General features: G+C 35.0%; 1 pseudogene; it reads right to left on the bottom strand.

Annotated features, from left to right (window-relative positions):
* Positions 1-15,439, bottom strand: part of LOC107672144 (MKL/myocardin-like protein 1) — a 65,339-nt pseudogene that overhangs the window by 20,310 nt on the left and 29,590 nt on the right.

Genomic DNA, 15,439 nt, shown 5'->3' with positions numbered 1-15,439 from the left:
GTCTACTCTCCCAGGATCAGGAAACAGTCCTCCATAAAATGCATTGCACATATCTGAATATTTGGGTTGAACTGTTCTGGAACAGTGTTGTAAATACAACTTAACCACTGAATTCTAGTTGTGTCCTCTTTTGGAAGGCCAAACAAAGTAGTTTCGCTTTCACAATGAAACACACAGCGTCTCCACAACATGGAGGCGGCGGCAACAATACTACAGCGAGAATCAAAGTTACAAGCCTTCTTTCTTTGCGTGAACATTTGGGCGGTGTTATGCAAATCTTCCTACACAGTGACATAGATATGTGGGGGCGTGTTTAAACGAGGCGTTTTAGGAGGGCGTGGACGAGTCTTAACTTTTATAAAGAGTATCTCTTTGGGTTTGAGACTTTAGTCTTTGCAGCTTTAGGGATCTTATCTATTCACGAACAGCTTGTAACACTCCAAAGTGAAAGGAAAACTTGAAATCGCATCATATGAACCCTTTAAAACAAACGTTGATAAAGAGACAAATAGGACGATTGAGGAGACATATATATATATATATATATATATAGACAGATAAAAATTCAGATGGGTTGCGTATGTTGAGTATAAAATGGAGTGTGAAAGTTCAATAAGTTATGACTTAAATAAATAATCTTAAAGTTTTGTTAAACTTGTTAAACAAAACTGACTGGTGGGCAGATACATTTTCTTAATGCTCAATTTTTGTGACTGATACAATGCTACTATATTTAAGACTGCAACAACTAATCAATGAAATTGATAATGAGTTTCTTTATAATAAATGTAAATATTTACAATAAATTATATTATCAACATAATTGTTATTAAAAAAAATTAAATATAATTTGACATACAATATATAGACAGTAGTTAAAATTAAAGTAAGTTAATAAGAAAAATTAATTAATTAAACTGTACCGACTCAAGGGGGAACTACTACTCCTGTTAAACAGCAAACTGTGGAGAAAATTTTACTGTAGTGTGTATACTATACCGTGCTTCTTGCTTTAATTTAGTACCTATGATGGCTTGTTTGAGGCTGCTGTGCACTGGCAGGATGTTTTTGTGAATGAGCTCCATCGGACCGGGCCGCTGGGAGATTTTGTCATTCAGATCGTCGGCTAGTCGAGCTCGTTTCAGCAGAAGCTGCTTGGCCTGAAGATACGGCTCTGCTGACGTCTCTGTAAAGAGGAAATACTTACAGTTAACAAAAAACACAGGCATCATGAGCCGGATCACTTTGTTGACTACATGTACCTCAGTTTATATTGTACTTCTTTTTAAAATAAACATTTGGACCACACTTTAAATGAATTTATTTAAAGCACAGGCTGTGTCCGAAATCGCATACTTCTCTACTATATAGTAGGTGAAAATCAATATGCAAGTAGTATGTCCGAATTCACAGTATTTATAAAACAGTAGGCGAAAAATTCCCCACATTACCTACTATTTCCAGTGTGATTTTGAAAATATGCATACAATGGACACTTTACTGCTAGGATTCATGAATGGCAGTGACGCAACTGACACTGGTAGGTCACATGACAAAAACAACATGACGAATGTAGTGCATCCAGATTACAGTCATACTACACGCATTCATACTATATAGAACATACGTTTTAACAGTCTCTAAGTAATTGCTTGTTCCAAAGAAGTGCCTACTCAGAGAGTGCGCGATTTCAGACGCAGCCATAGTCTTCAATCATAGTCTCTCTCTGAGGTGTGTGTAATAGGACGATTGAGGAGATATATATATATATATATATATATATAGACAGATAAAAATTCAGATGGGTTGCGTATGTTGAGTATAAAATGGAGTGTGAAAGTTCAATAAGTTATGACTTAAATAAATAATCTTAAAGTTTTGTTAAACTTGTTAAACAAAACTGACTGGTGGGCAGATACATTTTCTTAATGCTCAATTTTTGTGACTGATACAATGCTACTATATTTAAGACTGCAACAACTAATCAATGAAATTGATAATGAGTTTCTTTATAATAAATGTAAATATTTACAATAAATTATATTATCAACATAATTGTTATTAAAAAAAATTAAATATAATTTGACATACAATATATAGACAGTAGTTAAAATTAAAGTAAGTTAATAAGAAAAATTAATTAATTAAACTGTACCGACTCAAGGGGGAACTACTACTCCTGTTAAACAGCAAACTGTGGAGAAAATTTTACTGTAGTGTGTATACTATACCGTGCTTCTTGCTTTAATTTAGTACCTATGATGGCTTGTTTGAGGCTGCTGTGCACTGGCAGGATGTTTTTGTGAATGAGCTCCATCGGACCGGGCCGCTGGGAGATTTTGTCATTCAGATCGTCGGCTAGTCGAGCTCGTTTCAGCAGAAGCTGCTTGGCCTGAAGATACGGCTCTGCTGACGTCTCTGTAAAGAGGAAATACTTACAGTTAACAAAAAACACAGGCATCATGAGCCGGATCACTTTGTTGACTACATGTACCTCAGTTTATATTGTACTTCTTTTTAAAATAAACATTTGGACCACACTTTAAATGAATTTATTTAAAGCACAGGCTGTGTCCGAAATCGCATACTTCTCTACTATATAGTAGGTGAAAATCAATATGCAAGTAGTATGTCCGAATTCACAGTATTTATAAAACAGTAGGCGAAAAATTCCCCACATTACCTACTATTTCCAGTGTGATTTTGAAAATATGCATACAATGGACACTTTACTGCTAGGATTCATGAATGGCAGTGACGCAACTGACACTGGTAGGTCACATGACAAAAACAACATGACGAATGTAGTGCATCCAGATTACAGTCATACTACACGCATTCATACTATATAGAACATACGTTTTAACAGTCTCTAAGTAATTGCTTGTTCCAAAGAAGTGCCTACTCAGAGAGTGCGCGATTTCAGACGCAGCCATAGTCTTCAATCATAGTCTCTCTCTGAGGTGTGTGTCAGTGTTTGAACTGCAGGGGGCGTTATTAAAATACTCACCTTCAAGAATGTGCATCCTGACCAGTTCTGATCTCTCTGGACGACTACGGATCTTTCTCTTCAGGTAGTCCTCGGTCTGAGATACAAGAGGAAAGTATGAGAAATAAAGGGAGTTTATTTTGGCTTCGTTAGGAAGAGATGATTAAAAAAAAACAATCCGTAGTGAAGGACTAACCCGAGCTCGTTCTAAACTTCGTCTCTGCTCATGAAAGGATGCAGAACTTTTCAGTGCTGGAAGGAAAAAGATATGAAGAGATAAGACGATTAAATCCAAAGTTGATATATAAATGTACAAAGTTTCTCTGTTTAAAAAAAGATCTGTGAGAACGGAAAACATTTTTCGGTAAATGAGAAAAATCATAAATAGCAAACTCGTTATCTGCGTCATGCAGATTACAGGAAACATCTTTGTTGCAGTGTGGTGCAAATACTTTTCAGCTTTTTTTTTGGATCGGGTGAAAATGTTATTTTTGTATTAAAAAAAAGAAAGATTCAGAGAGAAAAAAAGATGCTTGTTAAAAGACCTTGATACAGGAACAACATATTAAACTGCATCTCTTTACCCCAGGCACACATACGCACTGGTAAACGCTAAATCTAAAAATAATATCGCAACAGGCACATCCGAGAGACAGTTTAATCCAGCAGGTTCACAGTCTTGAGTGTGTGTTTCTGCCCCATATTTAATACACCTTGAAACACAGCTTCACAGTTGTCAGCACACTGCGTCTCCAGAGACTGAAAGCAAAGCCCGCTGGTGATAGAGACAACTAGAGATTTATGAAAATTTGTGAACGGTGCTTGGCCATGCAAAAATCTGGGTAGTTTTCTCAACAGTCTGTAAAATGATTCTCTCACTAAATAACTCATTAATTCAATTATATTGTACTTCATTATAATAAATTAAAGTTAAATATAAAAGAAATAAAAAATAAATACAGAAATATAGCAAATTTCATTCAAATATCGTTGTGTGTGTGTGTGTGTATATACAGTTTTACCATTTACTGCACGTTGTTATTCTTCTTGTTATTTCCCCACAGCTGCTAATGAACCAAATGTCTTGCACATTCACAGAAAACAGCTTACTTCCGCATTGAAAAATAAGGTGGATACACATATTATATTTAATATATTATATTTTATATTTAATAAATTTATTACACACATATAACTATATATTATATATATATATTTATATATATATATATTACTAACACGAAAGATCACTTTCAGTTGTTACAGATTGAAAACATTATTTTATAAAATAAAATAAAAAAACAAACATAAAATTAAATAAAAGCCTGATAGTTATCGATATAGATATGGCTTATATCTAGGACAACAACATTTTTTAAATAACATTTTTAACAACTGAAAGGGTTTTTGTTCTTACTGTTCTATTGCGTACTGCAAGTTCATCTTTTGTTTTCATTAGTTCCTTTTTATGTTTTACTAATAACACTAAAAATAATGTAAAATCATTTACAAAGAAGTCAAATCAGTTAAGCTACGTACAGTAGATGTACATTTTAAGAATTACAATGCCACAAATACAGAAAAACAGACAAATATATTATTTAAGAGATAAATGCAACTGCAGCGAGTGGAAATTAAAAAAAGAGCGGCCTGTAAAAAAAGCAAGAGGAAAAAGATGAGTAGATGTTTTTTTTTGGAGATTCTGGTCTGTTTCTCAGAGTGGTTCATATACTGCCCACAGCAACGCACAAGCTCCTCTCACATCACTGCATCCACACTCAATGCCCTTTAACCCTGACCAGCAAAAACACAAAATGCAGTTATGCGCCTGAAGAGACAAAAAAATAAGAGCGTGCAAGAGAGAGAAATTATTAGGTTAGTGTGAAAAGCCACTTGATCTGTGTGATCTCTCATCATCATTTTCAGCTCTAACACCCCATTAAACGCCACGTCACACAACCGCCATCTTGATGCTAGGGATTCATTATATCACTGAGGTCAAATACATTATGCATTTTCTTGCATTATCTGACATCAGTTCTTGAACAGGCCAATTACTAAAGCTGATTATGCGTTAAATGAGGATCCTACATTCACAATGGTCCTCCACCGTCAAAGACGCGGTGATGTTTGTTGTTTATCTTCAGATGAGAAATCACCGAGGCTGAAAAGGTGAAAATTAGGGCACAGGCAGTTTGTGCTGTAAAACCTCTTATAACTGCATTTGTAGACGTCTGTAGAGGCTTTCTGCAGTATCCCATGACATTTCATGTTGTTTTAGGTTATGTAATCAGAAGTTGAGCAGAAAGTCCCTGTAACCACATCCCCATCAAGATTCAGGCTCAAATCTTCAGATTTTCTTTATGAACTGCATCCTGGATATGTGATAATTCTTGCTGATAACGCTTAAATGTTTCTAAAACAGAACACACTTCCTTTGAGTAAAACAATCACTTACAAAACAGTGTTATCAGCATCCACAAATACTAAAAATGCATGCAAAAATCATGAACTTTTCCTGAAATAAAAACCAAGGCTCGAAATTGCGACCATTTTAGTCGCATATGCGCCCTAAATTTAATGTGTGCGACCTCAAAATATATTTGGGAGAATTTGTGCGAGTGCAAATAATTATTGAGGTGCGACCTGTTTTCATTACTCTAGAAAACGTAGGCTAATTACTGCACAGTAAGTGCTTGCTGTTAGCTCATACAGTGACCGGTCCACCGTTCTATCACATAATCAATTAAATTTCATTTTTATGTTCTTATGTTTAAAGCAGATTTTAGGTTGATTAATATTAGCGTCAATCACTCCCTTTTACTGCGCTCCGTTGTCACGTGACAGGGAGCTAACTAGCGCGGAAAATGTAAAGAGATGAAGAGAGAAGATGAAAAGAACACTGTGACACAGGGCTTGACATTAACACTTGAGTTATTATATTTATAACATATGATACAGTTAAGTAACGTTACACGACCAAGAATGCCGTTTTCCCGAATATCCTGAATAAAACCATCACGATTGAAAATGTGACACTGATTTCATACAACAGTTCAGTAAACTGTAAAAAGTAGTTAAAATTAAATCATTTACATTTTAGACGCAATATTGTCTGTTTTTGTTCTGTTTCAGCAGCGAAAATAGTTCCAAACAAAGATCACAGCAGAACTATGGCACATTTCAGGAGAACACAATCCTGTTTTCATTACTGAATGATTCCACGTTTTGAACGAATTGGTTGAGTCAAAAATTCAATGACCCATTCATAAACAGCTGCCTCTTTCTTGAATAAATCATCCGTTTGAACGAATCATTTGAATTAATGACTTAATGACTCACTCATTAAGACGGCCAGACGGTCACTTTTGCCGCCACCTACTGGTGGTTTAGTTTCATGTTTAAAAGTATCATTAAAAATATCATTCTTTCCAACATTTATTATATAAAAAAATAAAACATATATACAACATATACAAATGTAAAAATTTAAAATAATAGATGAAGCACACATTTAATAAGATTAGAGTAAAAATGGCATTTATAAAAGTAAAAAAAAAAATTCCCTGGGGTAATTATCACAAATATGCAGATTTAAATGTCAAAGCTGATAGAACACCAATGAGAATATTGCTTTAGAACAAATGATATTTACAACACAAAAATCCTATGTATTCCGGAAAAGCGACTTTTACTCAGAAAAGTGAATGACAAGGCTCCTAAATTTTTGCTGGTGCTCCTAACTTTTTGAAGTTGGGAGCACCAGTGCTACCAAGTAAAAAAGTTAATTTCGAGCCCTGAAAACTAATGCCAACTGAAAAACAAACTACAACAAAATAATAATACTAAAATACTAAACAATAAAATGTCATGCCATATATTATAAAAAATATATACAAATTCATTTTATATTTAGTTTTTGATGAAGAATATATTGTCCGCATACGTATAATATATTGTCATATTTAAAATTGCGTTATAACATGCCTTCACTAGACAGCCCTGAAAAATGTAATGATACACTTAGCACTTTAACTTTGGCAGCACAAAAATACAGAAACAAAACCAAACAAACAAAAACAAAACAAAATTAACTAAAACTATAACGCATACACACAAAAATCAAAAACAAACAAAAAACACTAAACTTAAAAGTCAGACTGAAAAATTAATCAAATTTAAAATGACAAACTGAAAATAATGATGACGATGATGATGATGATGATGATGATGATAACAACTCACAATAGTTGTCAATATTATACATACATAAGGGTTATATATATTATAATATATTGTCATATTTAAAATTGCGTTATAACATGCCTTCACTAGACAGCCCTGAAAAATGTAATGATACACTTAGCACTTTAACTTTGGCAGCACAAAAATACAGAAACAAAACCAAACAAACAAAAACAAAACAAAATTAACTAAAACTATAACGCATACACACAAAAATCAAAAACAAACAAAAAACACTAAACTTAAAGTCAGACTGAAAAATTAATCAAATTTAAAATGACAAACTGAAAATAATGATGACGATGATGATGATGATGATGATAACAACTCACAATAGTTGTCAATATTATACATAGATAAGGGTTATATATATATCTAGGGCAAAAATTGTTGTTCCTACTTTTCTATAGCATACTACAAAATACCCTTTTATAATACTGCAACAATTATATAGAAAATCATGTAAATCATTTGAAAAATATATGTAAAATCAGTATACGTACATTTTAAGTAAGTACATGTCCATGATATATTACTCACTGCCTACAATGAATGAGTATCAAAAAAAAAAATATATATATATATATATGTATGTATGTTAAATTCAATTCAGGAAGAAAAAAAAAACTAAATTTACAATCTAACCTAGTGGTTCTGAGTTCTGCTTCTCCAAAGCTCAAACTGTACTTATTCTGAAGGCTGTAATGACTGGGTTTTAATGGGGGAAGCATTCATTTGAGAGTAGAAGATGTCAGCTCAGTCAAGGGCGATCAGACAAGGCAGATAAGAGTGAAAGAGTGCATTCAAGTTGACAGGAAGTGTAAACCAGCATACACAGGAAGTGAAAGGGAGAAGACAGTGAAAGTGGGGCTCAGGAATATTCTAAAAGAGCAGATAAGCATTTGCACATTTGCTGGTGGCTCTTCCTTCCCGTTGGGATCCATATTTAGATCCAGACAGTTACTGGGTGAGCGCTGTAAAGATCCGCTAGGTTGCCATCTGCTGTCATTGCTGTTTATTTCTATCCTGGACAGACCCTTTCTAACCAAACGACATTCTATATTCTCTCTTCAGAGTATCTAGTTTGCTTCATATAATCAAAAGGATTTGGAAAACAAATGGCTTTGAGCAGGCGTCTGACCTTTTACTAAAATATATAATGGGAAACATGGCATATATTTAAATACACTGCTTATCACCTGCTCACTGGCTCAACTGAGTGTGTGTGTGTGTGTGTAACCCACCCAAATGAAGAGCATGGCTAGTCATGCACTCACTATGAGTTAGAGTGCACTAAATATCTCCATCTTAAACCTATGTTTTAGCATGCAAATGTATACAAATTGGATCTAAATCAATTGAAACATTTAAATTTTAATTGTAATTCTTGAAACTTAATGCTGCATTGAGCATTTTCTGCACCACTAGAGTCATTCACATTTACATTTATGCATTTAGTCATCAAATAGAATTGTAAGAATAATGACTGTTTTCAAACAAGTTTCCCAAACCTACTGATTGGTTAACACACACATGCCATGATTCATTTGTCCCAGAAATTAATTTCTCAGGACACCTATGTAAGTGATATTGGTTAAGTAGTAGTGCCATTTTATGCATTATATTTAAAAATAAATAAATGAATTTTAAAAAATCTAAATTAAAAAAAAAAAATTAAAAGAAAAGAAAAAAGTAAAACAAAAAAATGAATGAAAATAAAATAAATGCAAAATAAAAGAAAGAAAGTATATAAAATAAATACACATAAATAAATGAATAAATAAATAAATCAATCAATAAAACAAAAATCAGAATTTGAGCAGAATGTCCCTGTAACCACATCCTTAAATCTTCATGACAATCTTTTATGAATCAACATGACAGACGGGTAGTATAGAAAGCTAAAAACTACATGTGTAAAAGATATAGGACAATTAAGGAAATCTCTATGAAATTTCTTCTATGAAAACAGTCATTTCTATGGCATCATCGCTGATGGTTGTACAGTGTTGACAATCCAGTCAGTGTGCCAAGCGAGATGCTGATATCAGCAGACACTGGGTTCAAATTGGATCACAAATGCTGGAAGATATTATGGGTCCAGTATGAAGCATTACATAAAACTACTTAGGGGAACCATCACCTCATTCGAACTCTCTGCTTCTGCTTTTCCGGCTTTCATTTCTTTTTATTTTTAAGATGATTCTAAGAAGAGATCTTAAGCAAGCATTCAGTGCTTCCATTATTGGCACGCCTCCTTAAAGGGCCAGTCACACAATCAATGTTTAATACAAAATTAAACATAAATTTATATCAAATTTATTAGTTGGTGCCATGTGCATGCTTTAAAAAGGGATGCAAGTATATATATAATCATATAACAATTTTTTTATATGAAACTGGCACATAAAGCATTGGAAACAGATATGATTAAACTTCACTACTGTAAATTAAAATGGGAAAAAAGAAATGTAAAATTTTGCAAACAATTACATCTTTGATTAGCTAGTCTAGATGTCTGGAGACAAAAAGTGATGGTTACAGGGTATCTGCATATTTAAGAGAATGAAATTAAAGACCTTTAAGTCTCTAAATACTTCAAATGCAAACTTATATTCAGATGCAGATGAATGGTCAGAGCAAAGGTCGGTTTTATGCTCTATAGCTTCAAGCATCACATCAACCTGATCATTTCCACCAGATATGCTCAAAAGGTTAAATCTAATGTTTTGTGTAGGAGTAAAGCCTGAGATCGGAGGATGGCACAACACGATTGCATCTTACTGGTTATATGTTTCTGCCGTACATGACTAGCTGTGTTGGTAACTTGGAAACGAAACAGGACCAGATTCTATTTGCCAGTGCTGCCTCTGCTTGTCCTGTTTCATACGGGGTTAATAACTGCTGTTAATCCCACTGATTAAAAAATGTAATAATTTACAGCAACTTTACAATAACTTCTCCAATTTCATTCTCTTAAAAACATGGAATGGAACATGCTGCTACTCTTTTTATTTTTATTTTGTTTCCAGGTATTCGCATAAATTAAATTTATAACATGGAAGGAAACACAGCTAATGACAAATTAATCGTGACCTATAATACGAAAATGTTCATTGCTGTGTAACTATTATTGGAGTACTGCGGAATAACCCATAAACGGTGCATGAAACAGCATCTAAAATCTTCTCAAAGGCTTCTAAATTAATCATGAACTTTTAAGTTGAAACCTTTAAGTGTCTAAAGTGTTGCATTGTTTTAAACCATGCATCCTGTGTGAGGCAAGTGTAGTGTTAAAGTCTCAGTTATGTGTGAACAATATGCTTAGCATAAATGCATTAGAGACACTTCCAATCTAGAATGACGTGACTCAAACTTCTCGCCTGGCTAAACTTGACAACCACGACAAAACTCTTGCAAGTGTAACAGAACCGTCCTGAACCTTGCTGCCCGTTTGCACTAATACAAAAATGGCTTCAAATTAACCTAGACCCAAACAACATCAACAAAACACCAAAACGCCACATTCGATGGATTGAATTAAATATTCTGCTCGCACATCATCTTAGCTATGACCAGTAGTAACCTAAAACTTGAGATGTACCTTGAGTTATTAAATATAATTTGGTAATTCTTCTACAAGACACTTGGTGAAGGAGAACACATGTATAAAATGAAAACAGTAAGAAATCTGTTGAGTTATTTGGGCTAAGCTACTTCAAGGTTTTAACTTCAAAAAGAGCTTGTTCAACTTACACTGGGGTCCATGTTTGGGTGAGACCTCTGGGTACGTGTTTTACTCATCATTAAGCATTCAAATCAGGCAAACTATCTTTTAATTTGAACTAACTTAAAGCAAACCATACATCTCCAGCCAACACGAGATGGAAACCTTTCTGTTAAAATCAAACACGTAGACACCATCAGAATAGTGATGACTTGACAGTTAAGCTCGAAATGTTGTAGTTTTGAGATGAATGGGCCAAACTTTCACACTCAGAGAAAAACCACAACGCAAAGGAAGTGAATTTGACTCTATCTTATGTTTACCAAACCAAATCAGCAGCTTAGACAGGATGAGAGAGACTAGCTATGCCTAGTAAGTTTAACCACAAGACATTCTACCCAGATTCACATAAAGATGCAAACCGTGAACCAGGTGTGGGACGAATCTTGTTCAAGGGAAGAAAAATATCTTCAAAATCAGCCTAAAGGAACATTTGGGATGTACTACAGAACGTCTGAGATCCTCGAATCTAAAGCAGAAAACTAATAGAACTGCGTAGTAACAACAGATTATTAACTAGTACTAGTAAGAGAGAGTGAGTTCTTCTTACGTGGCATGATCCCTTGGTTAGCCAGTTCTTCTCGAGTCCGTCTCTGCTGAAGTTTGAGTTGGAGCACTAGAAGAAAACAAGAAATCAAGTCAAAGATGAAGACATATAGTCAATTATCAAGGATGAAAATTTGGCAAAACGACTAATTTAACTCTGACTGGACAACAGGTTAACAAATACTCATTCTTGGGACATAATGTTGCACTGTTACACAACGATAGATCGTTTGGTTGGTTGAATGACAGATATAGATTCAGTAGAGCAACATCAACTGTGCACATCAAATGTGCACAAATACAAAACCATACATATATATATATATATATATATATATATATACACACACACAAAATGAAACCTTTTAAAGAGTTCAAACTAGGGCTGTGCAATATATCGAAATTATCGAAATATCGCAAAAGTAAAACTGTTTCATCTGAGCATGTGGCACTTTAAGCATTATCATATCGCATATCGAATATCGCATTATTTAATGAGTTATCGCATATCGCATTTTTCTTCAATATCGCACAGCCCTAGTTCAAACCCAGTAAAAAAGATACGAGTGCTAGTATGATGCTAACATCATGGGTCTTGTGCAATGAAAACACATTAATCTCTCAAAACAGAAACACATCTGAAAGTTATTGTGCCTCAATATTTGCATGTTCTGGAGACAGCATGCTAAACTTAAGGAAATACAGCATGACAGAAGACACATAAGTTGATAAAATACCCGGCGAGCAGCTCGATCAGTCTCCTTCATTCTCCCCTCGAACAAGCTCTTCCTGACAGCCGGCAGAGAGCTTATCAGTCAGAGAGGAGAGAGTACAGACTACAACACACTTCCTCTTCCTGTTTCTGCATTCAATTTAAAACAGAAGTGTGCGAGATGTTTCCACGGCTTACCACAGGAAGAAAGACTGTCAAATCTATTAAATTGCCTCGAATGTGTGTTTAAATCTAAATTAGTGATTAAACCAAGAAACATGTATAAAAAGATCCACATCTACCGTGAAAAATATAATAGTAGCAGCTAGAGGTTTGGACATTTATACTACTTCAAGCAAATAGCTTTACAGATTATCTGGGGTTGGACTAAACCTCAAAGATAAAGTCACAACAACATGTTTGCTGGATCAAGTGATTTACCAGTAAAGCCACAAGAGATGAGGTAAAATAAATGACAGCACAAAGATCTTGCTTATTGGCTCACATTTAGACTAAGCTAAATAATTGCTATTATGCGAACAAATGTCCATCATTTCAAGGCCCACAAAACAGAAAGTCAAGCAACCATCTCATTCATTAGAAGAAACACCAACACTAGCAAAAATAACAACGCTTGCTGTGTGTACTGTGGATTAAAATGTAGAGTCGTATTTTGGTATCATCCCACTGCAGATTTCAAACATCTATGAGAATGCAAAACCAGGCCGTTCATGTAACAAACATTCAACTAAACACCACCGCAGGGGGCACGGGCTCCTCTCTGTTAGATTAATAACCTGATACAAGGCTAAATCGAGCCATCTCTCGCTGTGGTTTTGGTTGTCGCATCTAACTTTTTGACACATTTGCTCCCTGGCGTCATCATTAACCATGTGGCATAGAGTCAACATGTACGAATAGAGGAATCACAGTAAGAGCTGTTAGAACATGCAGAAAACAACTGTCAAACATATAAACATATTTAAACAATTTAGTCAAGAAATGTAAGCAATATTTGATAGATACAAAATATGTAATATAAAATATATATAAAATGCATAGTATTGATATGAACACACACACACACACACACTAATTCATAATACTCTTAATATTAACATGTCAATATTATATCAAAACATATTTCCACATTCATTTGGATGACAAAAAGTATAAAATGGCAGTCATTACTGTAAAACATTTTGATGGTAGTGATATGTACTGTATGACGTCAATGGTAGCATAGTTTGAGATAAAATCTCCTCACAAAAGTATTTAATCACTCATCTGACAACTATAAAAGCCAGAAGATGTGTTTCTGAACATGGCTGATCTTGTTGAGGTCTGAACCTGTCAGCACAGTTACATTTATTAACCGAGCACCTATAGCACCTGTTCACATGCTGTTTGTGTTGTGGAATAGAGCCAGTGCCGCACCTGTTGCGCAGCTAAATTGTGACCTGGCTTCAGGTCATCACAACAGCTGATGGGCTGTTGAATTCTGATCTGGCATGAGGTCACTAAAGATGATCGGGAGGTGAAATCGAGATGGCTGGCAGGAGGTGTGTGCAAGCGTTTCAGGAGGACAACGGTGCTAACATACACGCTAAACCTCAACGTTGTGAGTTAATGTCGCACCCACTGTAAGCAAGAGAATTGAGGCCGATGACTCATTAATACAGTATTAGGGATCTAAAGATGGTCCGGGAAAATTGTGTGTGTGTATGATGTAATGTGTGAGTTTTCCTTCAGTGTCAGAGTGAGTATCTCTAGGACAAACTACTGCCAAAACACATCATCCACACTGATATAGCAATGTAATTTCATCCTCAGAGACCTGAAGAGTGTCAACAAAAGAAGAAAATAAAGGGAAGCACATCCTAACTAGGCTCTATCAGGTCCTAACTTCATGGGTTTGTCATTTCCCCAAATAGTGTTGAAAAAAGCTGCAGGTTGCTGCTAAATAATCCATTAAGGCACGTTTACTATAGTTTCACATAGTCTTATGTCTTTTATCCATGTAGAAAACAGTGTAGAACTTATTTTCTTACATATTTACATATAAAATATATATTTTATTTGTAAAAAATTTAATAAATATTACACAGGTAATATGTAAATAGTAGTATAGATTATATATAGTCTTATCACTCAGCATACCCAGTTAAAAAAGTCATCGCTCGCCACACACACATATATATATATATATATATATATACTGTATATATATATATATATATATATATATACATCAAGAGCCACTACGCACAGACGAATCCTAGACATGGGCTACAAATGTTGCATTCCTCATGTCAAGCCACTCCTGAACCAAAGACAACGTCTGAAGCGTCTTACCTGGGCTGTGGAGAAAAAGAACTGGACTGTTGCTCAGTGGTCCAAAGTCCTCTTTTCAGATGAAAGTAAATTTTGCATTTCATTTGGAAATCAAGGTCCCAGAGTCTGGAGGAAGAGTGGAGAGGCACAGAAACCATGTTGCTTGAAGTCCAGTGTGAAGTTTCCACAGTCAGTGATGATTTGGGCTGCCATGTCATCTGCTGGTGTTGGTCCACTGTGTTTTCTGAAGTCCACAGTCAACGCAGCCATCTACCAGGAAATTTAAGGGCACTTCATGCTTCCTTCTGCTGACAAGCTTTATGGAGATGCCCACACTGCCAAAGGTACCAAAAGCTGGTTCAATGACCATGGTGTTACTGTGCTTGATTGGTCAGCAAACTCTCCTGACCTGAACCCCATAGAGAATCTATGGGGTATTGTCAAGAGGAAGATGAGAGACACCAGACCCAACAATGCAGATGACCTGAAAGCCGCTATCAAAGCAACCTGGGCTTCCATTACACCTGAGCAGTGCCACAGGCTGATTGCCTCCATGCCACACCGCATTGATGCAGTAATTCATGCAAAAGGAGGCCCAACCAAGTATTGAGTGCATAGAAATGAACATACTTTTCAGAAGCCTGACATTTCTGTTTAAAATATCCTTTTTTTATTGATCTTATGTAATATTCTAATTTTCTGAGACACTGAATTTTGGGTTTTCATTATCTGTAAGCCATAATCATCAAAATTTCAAGAAATAAAGGCTTGAAATATTTCACACTGTGTAATGAATCTATATAATATATGGGTTTCACTTTCTGAA

This window comes from Sinocyclocheilus anshuiensis, unplaced genomic scaffold (assembly GCF_001515605.1).
Source record: "Sinocyclocheilus anshuiensis isolate Anshui unplaced genomic scaffold, SAMN03320099.WGS_v1.1 scaffold12, whole genome shotgun sequence".
In the NCBI taxonomy this organism is placed as follows: Eukaryota; Metazoa; Chordata; class Actinopteri; order Cypriniformes; family Cyprinidae; genus Sinocyclocheilus; species Sinocyclocheilus anshuiensis.
Note: the sequence above shows the minus strand (reverse complement) of the source record. Positions and strands in the feature narration are given on the sequence as shown.